This window comes from Schistocerca serialis, chromosome 3, assembly GCF_023864345.2.
Source record: "Schistocerca serialis cubense isolate TAMUIC-IGC-003099 chromosome 3, iqSchSeri2.2, whole genome shotgun sequence".
NCBI lineage: Eukaryota > Metazoa > Arthropoda > Insecta > Orthoptera > Acrididae > Schistocerca > Schistocerca serialis.
Window position 1 is genome coordinate 814,189,129 of NC_064640.1, and position 15,398 is coordinate 814,204,526.

Below are 15,398 nucleotides of genomic sequence, written 5' to 3' on the forward strand. Positions count from 1 at the left end.
GCGAGCAGCAATGTCGTGATACGATAAACCGCAATCGCGATAGGTTACAATCTGACCTTTATCAAAGTCGGAAACGTGATGGTATGCATTTCTACTCCTTACACGAGGCATCACAAGAACGTTTCACCAGGCAACGCCGGTCAACTTCTTTTTGTGTATGAGAAATCGGTTGGAAGCTTTCCTCATGTCAGCACGTTGTAGGTGTCGCCACCGGCGCCAATCTTGTGTGAATGCTCTGAAAAGCTAATCATTTGCATATCACAGCATCTTCTTCGTGTCGGTTAAATTTCGATTGTGTAGTCCGTCATCTTCGTGGTGCAGCAATTTTAATGGCCTGTAGGGTACCATAGTCTACGCTTAGTAGCCTACGGTATTTTTACAACTCTAGTTGCAAACGATCTTCGGATTTACTTTTAGTGTACAGAGTCACTGTTTTCTATTGCTGCTTCAGTACTTTCTACCGGTTTACGAGTGCTGACTGTTAGCGGTTGTAGGAGGAACGACTATGTTGTGGCTGCAGGGGCTGCCGGCCACGTGAAGTCTGACTGCTGCAGGGCGAGCGAGAAATTGGCAGAGGCGCTGGGGAAGCCTGTGAGGTGTGTGTGTGGCGCCGGGTCAGCCAAGGTGGGGGCCGACTACCCGGGGGTCCCGCACGAAACCGCGGCAGTAGGCAGTAGGTACTGCGCAGCCACCGCCGCAACTCGCCATTCGAGAGCACCGCGCTGTCTCCACTCCACATCTGCTGTGTCTAACCTACGGTACGTATCACAGAAATTGCCTAGCTACTCAATAAATAACGTAACATTCCAGCTACCAATTTTGGAGTCACTACTCGAGCGGTTTTTGCAGTGTCCTATGGCGTTCGTGTGAAACCTATTCCGGACTGACCGCCCCGCGAAAGTCAGTTGACCTATCGATGTATTGTTATGAAACTAGGACTTTGCTTGTGATAATCTGCAGTTGTGACCGCTACTTCTCAGAAAGTATCTCTTCACCTGCCCCACTTTTACATGTTTATTTATTCTACATTGTACTACTATTCTACAATAGCATGTATTTTCTCACTACAGATCTATTCCTACATCCAAATCAGTTCACCGCAAAACTGGGCAACTGTGTGTCTTATACAGGGTGTTTCAGAATTCGTGTTACAAATTCCTAGAGGTTGTAGAGTGGACTTAGCAGATCAAGTTTTACGTAGGACTCCATGTCCGGAAACGTCATCCAACGCTACAGAGTGTCAAAGTTATAGGCACCGGCATCTGTAAATGTATGTATAGGGTGTCCGGAAACTTCCGTTACAAACTTGTATGACTTCTCAAGAGGGCCAGCCTCGGTGGTCTAGCGGTTCTAGGCGCTCAGTCCGGAACCGCGCGACTGCTACGGTCGCAGGTTCGAATCCTGCCTCGGGCATGGATGTTTGTGATGTCCTTAGGTTAGTTAGCTTTAAGTAGTTCTAAGTTCTAGGGGACTGATGACCTTAGAAGTTAAGTCCCATAGTGCTCAGAGCCATTTGAACCATCTTTCTCAAGAGGAAGAAGTACTTAATATTTTGAATAGAGATCCATGTCCAGAAACGTACCGTTTCCGTTGTAAGACGGTTTCTGTCCAGATGTTTAACTCATTCTTTTCTGCTCGAGGAATTGAAGTAGACGTGTCGCAGTTCAGTTATTAACAATTCGAAAGGAAACATAATGAAACATTCATTTACCACTTAAGCACATTTGTTTGTATTAACACTTAAACATTATGTGTTTAAATTATTCCAAAACAAAAGAGAACCCAGCATACAGTAGGCGTAGAACATAATGTTCAAAACAGTTCGAAAGGAAACATAACGAAACAGCCATTTATCACTTAAGCACGTTTGTTTGTATTAACACTTAAACATTACGGGTTTAAATGGTTCCAAAACAAAAGAGAACCCAGTATACAGCACCCGTAGAACATAATGTTCAAAACAGTTCGAAAGGAAACATAACGAAACAACCATTTATCACTTAAGCACGTTTGTTTGTATTAACACTTAAACATTACGGGTTTAAATGGTTCCAAAACAAAAGAGAACCCAGCATACAGCACGTGTAGAACATAATGTTCAAAACAGCTCGAAAGGAAACATAACGAAACAGCCATTTATCACTTAAGCACGTTTGTTTGTATTAACACTTAAACATTACGTGTTTACAGTATTCCAAAACAAAGCAGAACCCAGCGTGCTGCAAGTACAGAGCGTAATGTTCAAGTGTTAGTACAGACAAATCTGCTTAAGTGATAAATGGATGTTTCGTTACATTTCCTTTCGAATTGTTACCCAATACTTGTACTGCATCACGCCTAATTCATTCCTCCTGCAGAAGTGGATGAATTAAACATCTGAACAGGAATCGTCGTAGAACGGAAAGGTGACGTTTCCGGGCATGGATTCCTATTCAAAATATTCTATACTCACTCCCCTCTACAAAGTCCTAGAAATTTGTAACGGTAATCCTGTATGTACAGGATGAATTCGTAATGATGTTACAAAATTTCAGAGATGACGATGAAAGATAAATATATCAGTTTAAGGTAAGGGTTCCCGTATCAGAAACGAACGAGTCGAAAGTTATAAGTGAAAACCATTCTGATACTTCTGACAGACATGTACCGGTACTGTTGTTGCTAAGCTTGCAGGGTTGGCAACTTTCAGAGGTGGTGATATGGACCAAAACAAAATATCTAGTAAACATGGGCTCTAAAATGGATACCTTAATAGCTATGAGTACTTGTTCAATAGAGAAGATGTGTTTCACACTAGTGAAGATGAAAAAGTGCTCATAGCTCCTCAGGTTTGCATTTTAGAGTCCATGTTTACTAGACTTTTTTCTTGCCGTGCTCCGTACTACCACTTCAGAAATTTACATACCCTACATTCTTAGCATCAATAGTACTGGTACATGTATTCCAAAGTCGGAGGTATCAGATTGATTTTCGCTTGTAGCTATCGACTCGATCGTTTCCGAACCAAGGACCCTTACCTCAATCTGATACATTTATTCGTCTCCGACGTCCTTGAAAGACAGTAACATCATCACGGAATCCCCTTGAATGTACATACATTTACAGACCCCCACGCCTACAACTTTGAAGCTCTGTAGCATCGTCGGATGACGTTTCCGGACATGGGTTCCTATGTAAAACTTGGTCTACTAATTTCCCTCTACAACCTATAGAAGTGCGTAACATGATTTGTAAAGCACTCTGTATATTACTTTGTAACAATAGCACGCTGTGGTATTTTATTCTTAAATGCTGTAACTGGGGGTCAAAATTCAACATACAGTTCCAATATAGTGAGCTAATGCACAGTGCTACAATTAGCGATGGGAGCTACAAGCACAAGCGTTACACTTGAGTGGTCACAAAACCATTTTGTTTATGGATTTTTTGGATGCTTTCTCCTACTGCCGATAAAAATGAAGAACTGAGTAACTGAAGGTAAGATAACATAAGTAAGTTACATGTGCAGACCACTGTGTATAATATTTAAATTTTACAAAAATTTTCCACAGTCGCTGGAAAGGGGAAAAATTATTTCCATAGATTATAGGGGTAGCTTTGTGACAGCACACATACCTGCAGAAACAAGTGTAACGGTTTAAACTGTAGAAAACAAGTCTACTTAATTTAATTAGGGACATTTGGAACGGTTTAGTTAAAAAGACAAAGTTTTATTTCGCATTATAACTTCGTTTATAAATGTAACACGCACTTGTTCAGAATGTCGTATTAAATGTGTCACGAATTCGTTTCTTCATACCACTGAACTTGTAAGTGTCTGACAGTTTGAAGCAACTGCCTAGATTGTGTTAAATGCAAATTTTGTGACCTATTTATTTATCACATGGTTCAACTGATCAGATGCATAAATAAGTATATAAAAGTTTCGTTTAATCACCTTACTTATGCAGTTAAGTTTTTTCAGTTTTATTTTGTTCCAGCGAGGATAGGTCTATGATTTTCTGTACGTAGACTGAAGCAACGAGAGGAAATGTGTGCCAATGTCAGGGATCGAATCCGGATGCGGCAATTTTTTTTGGTTTTGTTTTTCTTTTTATGGATAGGGCCTCCCTTGCACTCTGCAAGGGTGCCTTCTTCGGCGAGCTTCACTGCTTTATGTAAATTAACATATAGATATCATCTTCTGACAAAGGATGATCATAATCTTTCCACCTTTAGAGCAATGAAAACAAAATCATGAAATAAATGAAATGAAATTGTAGATGTTCCTCACGGTTCATGTTCCGTGACGGAAGTTCCTTGTGGTGAAATAAACCTTCTTGATATATAGTGGAACAGAAAGTGTATTTCTTCATGAATCAGACTTGAGAAATGAATATCTTGACTACTGTTCCTTTTCTCAAAACCAAATAAAGAACGAAGGACAAAACCACAACGTGCAGCAAATGGACGAATTGACAGTTCGGCAGTAGAGTTTAAAGCCTGTAGCCTTACTTTGTAGGCAAACAAAAAAATAAAACAGTCACTGGCTGCTGCAAAAAAGTAATAGTCGTTCTCGAAGTACTTAGTCACTAACAAAATAATTGTCTTCTAAATCGGAAACACCCGATGGAAATATTGAAAACAAATTAGCTGAACTTGGCATCAGACATCCTCACTGACACTTAAAATTAAAAGTTCATCCCCAGAGGTTACATCCTGTTGTAAAATCAAATAAAAATGTACCTTAAGATAAAGGAAATAAAAGTTTCTTCCAGCTGTTCTGCAGGTCCAGTCTTAGGCAGTGTCATTCAATACACAAGCCGCCTAGCCCCAACACACAAGGAGACATGCATTGGAATATCCACAACACCAAGCAAGTCCATAACACTCCTGAGACAAGGCTGCCTAAGTCTGTTTTCAGTTAGTGCTCTTCTAACCAAAGTTACATAACGAAAATATGCAGTTCATGGAGTGTAGGAAAGTAAATAAGGACTTCAGGCAGCACAGTAAATCACGAAATCACATTAAATGAAAAGAAAAGTTAACACAAAAGAAGGGGTAGAACAAGTAAAGTCATAGTCCCGTATCACCATACGCTTTTTGCAATGTTATCTTCAGGATATTGGCAAACGTGTCACTATGTTTCTGTCGTGTTTGTTCCTTTCCATGTTCGTTCCACAAATACACCAGGAAATCCAATTTATCAGCCATTTTTAAGAAAAATATTGCGTAAATTGTATATCCTACAATCCAGGTCGTGGCATTTTTAGTGTTCGGGGATAGGGATTCCATTGTGATATGATGGCGTCTGACACCGTAATGTGATTCACAGCAACTCTGTTTATCAATCGCAGCATGTCCCTTGCAGTGCCCCAGATGATACGAAATTTGCGGCACGCAAAGCGATCTCCAATTGCGTTCTCTTCACCACACACTCACAATCACTGGATCGGAGTAGGAGAATTGAGGAAAGTTTGGGTTTGTTGGAATAGTGCGATTGTCGACCTTGTACCACGTTGTGCGCACACTCACAGTTAGAACCTTGGAGGCTAGGTTTTGCCACACATTGTTCCACTTGTGTTGTGGCAGTCGCAACTCCCATTTATACCGAATTGGAGATGTTGCGGCTCAGGTCACTATTTAGAAGGTAGCTGGTGTCGAGGTAAAACCGAAGGGCAGAGTTTAGCGCAGAGGGGATGCTGCTGTTTGGATGGGGACTGTGGTGTCACCGCCAGACACCACACTTGCTAGGTGGTAGCCTTTAAATCGGCCGCGGTCCGCTAGTATACGTCGGACCCGCGTGTCGCCACTGTCAGTGATTGCAGACCGAGCGCCGCCACACGGCAGGTCTAGAGACATTTCCTAGCACTCGCCCCAGTTGTACAGCCGACTTTGCTAGAGATGGTTCACTGACAAATTACGCTCTTATTTGCCGAGACGATAGTTAGCATAGCCTTCAGCTACGTCATTTGCTATGACCTAGCAAGGCGCCATTATCATTTGCTATTTATCTTGTGATGCATGTACCGTCAGACCGATGTTCACCAATTATGGATTAAAGTTAAGTATTCCAGCAGCTACGTATTATTTTTACTAGACTCAACTCCTTTAACTGTTCCAGACCTCACGCCAGCCTGCGTGAGCTTAAACGCGTGCCTTTCGGCTACCGGTCATAGTGGCTTGGCTGTCTTGCCAAGTCACAACAGGGACATCCAGTGATTGTGGCTCGATATTACAGAATATTTTTCAATCACTCATTTGGTGCGTTTGACGAAAAGCGCCGCATATTTGGCTTGGAAATCTATTAACCCCAGTCCGCCATCTTCATGACTCAGTTACAAGTTTGCACAGAGACCTTGAAAATTTGCCCCCTCTCCCCCCCGCCCAACATCCAATATACGGCCTGTTTAATCGCGCATGCTATTTGTTTGGGCACTGGCAGAACTTGAGCCAGATACCAGGCCTTCGCTAGGATGTAAATGTTAATGATCTCCACCTTTTCGTGAAGATCCATGGCCCTGACCGAAGATTTCTGCCTACCGCTCTGATTGTATGCAGAGAGGTACGACAGTTGAGCGCCTCCTTTGTCTGCAGGTAAAAAATGAAATGATAGTATGGCATTATTGGCCGGGAGGCCCCATCCGGGGAAGTTCGGCCGCCTAGTGCAAGTCTTATTTCAGTCGACGCCACATTGGGCGACTTGCTTGTCGGTGATGAGGACGATATGATGATGAGGACAATACAACACCTAGTCCACGAGCGGAGAAAATCTCCAAGCGGGCCGGGAATCGAACCTGGGCCCACTTGCTTGGTAGGCAAACACGGTACCACTCAGCTAAGCAAGCGGATTGTCTGCAAGTTAAGAGACATGACGACTCCGAGGACTTCCTGCTGTCTCTAGTCACAGAACCAGTTCCGCTGAATATTCCACCCGGGACGCGTGAAGGGGAGTAACACTGTCTTCTTGGGATTGACAATCACTCCGGTTGCCTTCTCGTACTGGCGAGCCTGTCCACATTTGCTCGCTGTTCCATGAAAACTCCGAGGTCATCAGCATAAGCCCTGCAAATCAGCTGGTCGTTGCCTATTGCGACCCCACGGCAATCGTTGGGCGTATGTCGGAGGAGTGGGTCTAATGCTATGGCGCACAAAGCCATTGACACTGGGCGTCCTTGCCGTACTGACGCGCTAGTAACTAAGCCACTGTGACGGAGCGGCTCGCAGAAATGTGTCAAGGACACCGTGCTGGCCTAGCCGCCGTCGCGCGCGGAGCTCGCCGCGAGTGGGGCGCATCGTCGGCCATATATCTCTGTAGCTTCTGAGTACGACATAGCCATCCAGCTATGGAAGCTCAGAGTAGGAAGTCCACGATAATGTTTTCGTTTCTGTACGGATATGACAGGCCGAAAGTGTGTGAACTCGACGATTGGTTGTTCGAAAAGATAAGTTTACAAGATGATGACGTTCACGGTTTGACGTATGATTTACTTGGTAATGCAGCGTATGTTAAAGTGCGAGACGCTGAAACATGTACCCGGATCATGGCAAAAACAGGCGATTTCCAGAACTTTCTTCGTTCCAGTGGCGAATCTAGTTCAACTGCGACTAGCTATGCTTGTTTAGGGGTTGCGATCTGTGCGCGTATTCAACCTCCTTTTGAACTGAAGTTCGATCTCATCAAACAAGCGTTGACGTCTTATGGCACGGTTTTGCAGATTATGAGAAATGGACGGGCAACAAACATTTCACTGTTGACAATGGTGTGCGAAATGTTAAAACTGATCTTCATGAGCATATCCCGTCGTATATTATGGTTCAAGTCTTCAAAGCCTTAGATGTTTATGTTTTCCAACGGAGGACCTGCGTAGTATTTGGACCCACTGATCATCTTAAGGCAACGAGCTCCCGTGTTAAATCTTTACGGAGGGAAAACCAGGCATTCACCTCCGTGGGCGAACTCCGACATCAACAAAAACCGACGTATGCGCAGACTTTGTCAGCCCCATTGCAGGAAACCGGGAATTGGCAGGATCCTGACATATTGCGTTGAGGAGAAAATGAAGAGAATTAGGATTCAGCTGCACATTGGGTGATGACGAACGAATAGAGTCCAACGGTTACCCTGCCAAAATGTTCAAATCAGGTCTCTGCAGGAGAGACTAATCTCAAGACATTAGACGAAAGCTAGACATTTGGAAAGGAAAGTATTGCGGTTGTGAAACATCCCGAGGTACCATTAGGCGGCAATCCATATGATGTTCCACTGAGCGACATGCTAGCTGACTAGGACACATACCAAAACAACCCAATTTTCAACGACCGGTCTGATCATCCAATATCAAGTAAGGACAATTCGAAAAAATCGTGTAAACAAACGAAATGGCCTCCTAGAATACAAAGTCAAGAAGAGACACAAGAATTAGGAAGGAAAAGGGCACACACCAGAGAAATGCTTAAGAAATCTCAACAGGAGAAACGTTAGTGGTTGATGCAACGAGGATAATGGCTCCCATTCAGGATGGGGATGTTCATGTGTACAGTCACATGAACACAATGGTGTTCGCAACTTCCCCGTCTCTTCGGGATCCGAGCATGCTTTGGTCGGAAGATACTGAGCAATAGGAAGCATTTATATGCAGACTTACAAGCTGGCTCCAATCAATGTCTCCCGGATAAGTTCGGTGGTAAAGTTACTGTGTTTGAAGGATTATCTTTATGTCGCTGATACATATGTTTCCATGTTACAAGAGGTTGTAGCAACTGAAGTAGCGGAAATAACAGGTTGCGAAACCATGGTCAACATCCTAAATGAAGGAGGAGCAGCAATTTTTTTCAAAGAGGGTATCGGACGTCGAGCTCAAGATATTTTAGAGACGGATCGGGGTATATGCGCCAGATAGGACTAACGAAAGACAGCATATAAGTAGCTTTTATCGGAACTGGATAGTTGAAATGCTAGCGAACGTTGAGGCCGCCACCATGCTTGCCGGAAATTTTAACTGTGTGCTGCGCTGTGAAGACCAGGCGCCTAATTTTAACTCGTGTCAAGAGCTACAAACATTGGTGAATGAATTAGAACCGCAAGACACCTGGACTTAGTTGAATGCCCACCATACCGGTTATAGTTATGTCAGTAGCACATCAGCAAGCAAGTTAGACAGAATCTGTGTTGCCAAAGAATTCATGCGCAATATCGATGACAGAGATATGGCCTATCAGCTTCTCCGACCATTGTGCATACCATATATTTCACTCAGGTAATCCGACAAAATCTTTTCGTGGCCGTGGAGTATGGCAACTTAAGATCTCACTATTGCAGGAAGCTGAATATAAGCATACCATATATTTCACTCAGGTAATCCGACAAAGTCTTTTCGTGGCCGTGGAGTATGGCAACTTAAGATCTCACTATTGCAGGAAGCTGAATATAAGCAATAGATCATACCAACTTGGCAGAAATGCTTACGCTCCCAAACTAAGTATCGGGAGTGAATAATTTGGTGGACCGAACATGCAAAACCTTTCATTCGTAAATGCATTGTACAGTATGCAAAGGTCCAAGTGTAATGGTATAAACAAATTTCTCCTGTTTGCAACACCTTTGTAAACAACCAGATGGCCTTTCGGCTAATATAATCAAGTTGAAATGCTTTTAAGTCGAATGTAATCGCTCTAGTCCAGCAGCGTCTGGACAGGGTGCGTAGCGAGCCCGAGGTAAGGACGATCTTATGCCGGAACGTACGTATTAATACCACGTAAAAAGGGAGACAATCAGAGGGAAACAGAGAATAATAACCGCGCTGGCGGACGATGGAAGAGGAGAACACACTATTCAGACCGCCATAAAACAATATATACGAAGTATTATAGGGGTACCTACGCTGGAACGCAAATAGATAGATCGGACCAACTTGGTAGAAATGCTTACGCTCCCAAACTAAGTATCGGGAGTGAATAATTTGGTGGACCGAATATGCAAAACTTTACGACGGGAATTCGTGAGGAGGACATTGCCAGTCTAATCGAACATATAACCCAGGACGAAATAAAAACCATAATTAACGACGCTACGAGGAACAAGTCAGCATGTCCCGATGGCCTCCAGGTCGACGAGTTATGAACCAACAAGGCGTTACGTCCTACATTTGCGGAGGGAATGATTGTACTCCCAAATAACCGAGCAGCAAGAGGATCCATGATTTACGACCACTCACTTTACTCAACGCTGACTTTAAAATTCTCACTCGTATTCTGAATAGATGGTTGAAGCCCCTCCTGAAAAATGTCATATGTCGTTACCAAACGAGTGCAGTAAAAGGAGTACAGGAACGTAATAGACATCACTTTGGTAAATGACAGTAGTCTTTCCTTATTGTTTTTAGACTTTGATGAAGCCTTTGATAGGATCAATCATGGCTTCTTACTCAGCACCACGCAGAAAATGGGTTTCAACGACCACTTTATAACTGTCATACGTAAATGTATCGGTGGTGCTTTCTCAAGGGTTAAAATCAATGAACAACTGACTGAAGCATCTCCAATTCAACAATCAATACATCAAGGATGCCCCCTGTCTATTATGACATTATATTCGATCGCGGTGGAATCTTTGCTTTATACACGGCACCACAAGTTGAGAGGACTACGGGTCTTCAATACTAAGACAGTCTGTCACGGTTATGCTGATGACATTATTTCGAACAGTGACGTCGATGAAGTGCGACGTGTGATAAACCAATACTCACGATCCTCTGGCACAAAACTGAATCTTCAAAAATCCAAAATAATGCATCTTGGTTCTTACAATAATGCAGTAGGTGCGCATTGGTTAGATGTAACTCAAGAGAGACGCCAACACGGGTTGTGTTTAGGGACGAATCCCAAGCTCATGGCTATGAACAATTGGGAGCGGAAATTTAATATCATCAGAGCCCTGCTGAAGCAACATAACGCCCGATCCTTAGATCGTTTACAGAAAGCTCAGTTTATAAATATATATAATTAGCAAAATATATCATGCTGCAGCAGCGTTACCGATACCGCACCTCGTTGCACAGAAAATACTAGCAGCTGCGTGTTCGTATGTGTGGAAACAACATATCTTCAACGTACTCTTCCACACGACGACTTTGCACAGGCACAAGGAGGAACTCGAATTAAAGACGTTACATCTAGATGTGACGCACTGTTTCTAACTCATGCTTTCACACTAACACGTGCCACTAAGGCAGGCATTACGAAACTTCAATTCCTCTCGTTAGATCCTGGGAAGAGAAACGCTCCCGTTAATGCAGCACATATAGATGCCAGCCTAGATTACGTCCGAAAGTACTATGTCGATTGGAGCTATCTAAGACTTCCTCCAGCACAATGCAATACCAGAACCGTCTATGACTATATTACTAGAAATAATCTTCACAACCCAACTGAGGTAAAATATCCTGCGAAAAACTGGATGAACATTTGGATAAATATCAACAATAAAACTCTACCAACTAAAGTCAGTGCCGTATAGCATGACGTCGTATACGAAACGATGCCCACAGCGGAACGATTGTACAAAAACAAATTGAGACCGTCTCCATACTACGACAAACGTCAGCGTGTAGAAACTGTATTATGTGAAAATAAAATCAGAATTTGGAACTGGACTAGGAAGAAGTTAGCATTTATCAAAAGAACCACAGAAAATCATATACCAATAGACTGAAGCTTTACAACCAGACTGGAAATGTTACCCGTCCGCAAAGAATAACAGTTATTCGTGGCTTCTGGGACAGTTTGTGTTTTACGTGTTAACAGACAAAACGTCTAAATTAGAAGAGTGCCCGTTTTATATTGCAGAAGAACATTTTGAAGTTGCAAAAGAATAATAAATATGATTTATTTCAAAACTTTTTATCTTATGCTTTATGTGGGATACTGTAAGGAGGACAGTTTTGCTAATTGGAAGCGGAATACTTATTCTTTCCTCTTCTATTATTACTCTGGAAATCTTCTTATTTTGGTTCTAAAATGAAAACTGTCCTAATATGGCAGACCCCTCCGTAGCCGAATTTTGTTTCATTTGTCGAAAGATATATAGCTTCTTAACAGGCATCACATTGTAGCCAGTGCATAGTAACTCAAATTGTGAAAATGTTTCCGAATGAATATTTCTTACGAATTTTTCTATCACCATTTTGACTGTTATGCGTTATGTCCTAGAAAGAACTCTCGCCATTGGAAGTGGCAATCTGTTATTTATTTTACCTTAGGTTCCTGCTTCAGTTTTGTTTCACAGTTTAAGGCATACATGGAAACAAACATGTGACAATGCTTCGCGTCGATAATTCAAGAATTATGACCTATGCGACAGCGCCGACGAAGGCAAGATTTGGCGAGTTTAAGGCGGGGCTGTGAGGGGAGGATGGAGCCCCTCCCCCCCTCCCCTAAAAAAGGTGGCTTAATGGCTAGCTCACCTGCCTAGTAAGCAGGAGACCCAGGTTCGATTCCCGGACTTGGTACAAATTTCCGCTCGCCGTTTCAGTCCATATAAATAAAATCATATCTGTTTGACACCCGTAAAGTCTCTGAAATTGTGTCATTTCATTTGTGTAGGTCTATAATCATTTTAAATTTTAAGAAAGTTGAAAAATTAATTTCACTAAATTGGCAAACCATGTGAAAAATGTTTTTCTATGTATTAGCAACACAAAAGTCATAAAACTGAGGAAATTTGTAACACATAAATAATTGTGTGTCATAAACAGCCCATCCTTTTGATAGGTGAATTTAACTCTGCGTTCGCTGTCTTACCCTCATGTCACGTTGTGGTTCTGAGAGAGAGGTATCTTTGAGACTATTAATATTCCATATTCTGAATACCTCAGTGAACATAAAAGCTTTATTGTCCCCCAAAATTAGTGGATAAAGGTTATAAAATTCCACATATCTGGAAGCTAAATGTCGCATTACATAATTGCATAGGGTTATGTTCCAAAAAGTGCTAAAAGTGTCACAAAGTTACCCAGTTGTATGGTACATAAAAATGATGCTACGGCCAGAAAGCAGCAAATAAAACTATTGTTACAACTATCATCACCATCATTGTTGTTCCTATTATATCTAATACTTGTACAACTATTTACCTGCACCATTATTATTACTGCTAACGTGCATGATAATCATAGAGCTGTCTGTCCCTGCTGCATTAAACTAATCAAGAGCGTTTTTTGCATCAGATATATCTCTAAATGTGACTTAATTAATTATGATTCGTAAGGCGGGCAAATCACTGATATAACTTCACTCAGATTCTCCTAATGACCGATCAAATATCATCTATATAACTTCAGTTACATTCTACTATTCACCGATTAAAACTCATCTATATAACTTCAGTCACATTTTGCTAATGACGATTCAAAAATTATCTATATAATTGTTGCCACATTCTGCTAATGACCAATCAAAAACAATCTATACAATAAAAAGAAATTTAAAATTTGATCTTACCTTTCCATATATTTTAATATTTTTTATTTTATTTTGCTTACTATTTTATTTCTTACTTTTTTCTAACTCTCCTCAAATACACACATAAATATACAGTCATAGCACATGAAATTATTATTCCGTTTATTCCATGTTTAGCTTTATTCTTTGAATAATTTAATACTTTCGCAAATATCAAATTGTCAAATCAACAAGACAGCATATGTGAACCAACACGAATAGATAACACAGATTTATGAACGATACCACTTCAATACTTATGGATAGTTTTCTCTTGCAGAATCACGAAATCATTTGAGAATGGTCTAGAAGACTGAAACTAGTTGTGAATTATTAAAATTATTACAGGGAAAGTGGAAAATGCCACTGTCTTTTAGTAAATTCATTGCTGTGGTACCCACTATGAAGAAAAGATGGTAGGTTCGAGGCTCGCCGTAGGCGTAGATGTGGCTTTTAATGTTCATCATATACAGAGTGTTTCATAATGACATTTTAAAAATTTTGGGACGGGTTTCTTACACCAAAACAAGAAAAAAAAGTCCAGTAAATATGATAGATAGTGTCGGAAGTTCCATGCGGCTTTTCGTGGATGATGCTGTAGTATACAGAGAAGTTGCAGCGTTAGAAAATTGTAGCGAAATGCAGGAAGATCTGCAGCGGATAGGCACTTGGTGCAGGGAGTGGCAACTGACCCTTAACATAGATAAATGTAATGTATTGCGAATACATAAAAAGAAGGATCCTTTATTGTATGATTATATGATAGCGGAACAAACACTGGTAGCTGTTACTTCTATAAAATATCTGGGAGTATGCGTGCGGAACGATTTGAAGTGGCATGACCAATTAAAAGTAATTGTTGGTAAGGCGGGTACCAGGTTGAGATTCATTGGGAGAGTTCTTAGAACATGTAGTCCATCAACAAAGGAGGTGGCTTACAAAACACTCGTTCGACCTATACTTGAGTATTGCTCATCAGTGTGGGTTCCCTACCAGGTCGGGTTGACAGAGGAGATAGAGAAGATCCAAAGAAGAGCGGCGCGTTTTATCAGATGGTTATTTGGTAAGCGTGATAGCGTTACGGAGATGTTTAGCAAACTCAAGTGGCAGACTCTGCAAGAGAGGCGCTCTGCATCGCGGTGTAGCTTGCTGTCCAGGTTCCGAGAGGGTGCGTTTCTGGATGAGGTATCGAATGTATTGCTTCCCTCTACTTGTACTTCCCGAGGAGATCACGAATATAAAATTAGAGAGATTCGAGCGCGCACGGAGGCTTTCCGGCAGTCGTTCATCCCGCGAACCATATGCGACTGGAACAGGAAAGGGAGGTAATGACGGTGGCACGTAAAGTGCCCTCCGCCACACACCGTTGGGTGGCTTGCGGAGTACAAATGTAGATGTAGATGAGCACCTGTTCCTCGTCGGTACTGCGAAACACATCCCTTCTACTCCAAGCTCTGTGCTTTGCATGTTCTGGGAGGAGGTAGTGTGGAAAAAAAAAGAAAGGATGCCCAGTTAATATCGGTTCTAAAGTGCATAATTTAAGGCTACGAACACTTGTTTAAGATGTGTTTCAGAGTAGCCAAGAAGAACCAGCCCTCATAGCTCTGAAGGTATGCACTTCAGAGCCCATGTATGCTGTACTTATCCTTTCTTGTTTTGGTACGTACTGGCTCCTCCCAACACATGGAAAGGAAAGAGCTTGCGGTAGAAGAGATGTGTCTTACAGTTTTGAACATGAACAAGTACACATAGCTTTTAAGATGTGCATTTTAGAGTCCATGTTTACTGAACTCAGTTTCTTGTTTTGGTGTAAGGAACCTGTCTCCAAATTTTTAAACGACCTTCTGAAACACCCTGTATATGATATCCTATATTGTTATTTGGCAACAGATATGCGAAATATTGTCCGCTCTAAATTT

The 15,398-nt window shown here is 41.8% G+C and overlaps 1 protein-coding gene across 2 annotated transcripts in view; it reads left to right on the forward strand.

The window, feature by feature from the left end:
• The first annotated feature begins 681 nt into the window (after window positions 1-681).
• The window catches only part of LOC126470676 (retinol dehydrogenase 13-like), a 196,165-nt gene continuing 181,448 nt past the window's right edge, over window positions 682-15,398 (forward strand). For both annotated transcript variants that reach the window (XM_050098671.1, XM_050098674.1), the window contains exon 1: window positions 682-758. The gene's annotated coding sequence lies outside the window, so the exon portion shown is untranslated. The remainder of the gene's footprint in view (window positions 759-15,398) is intronic.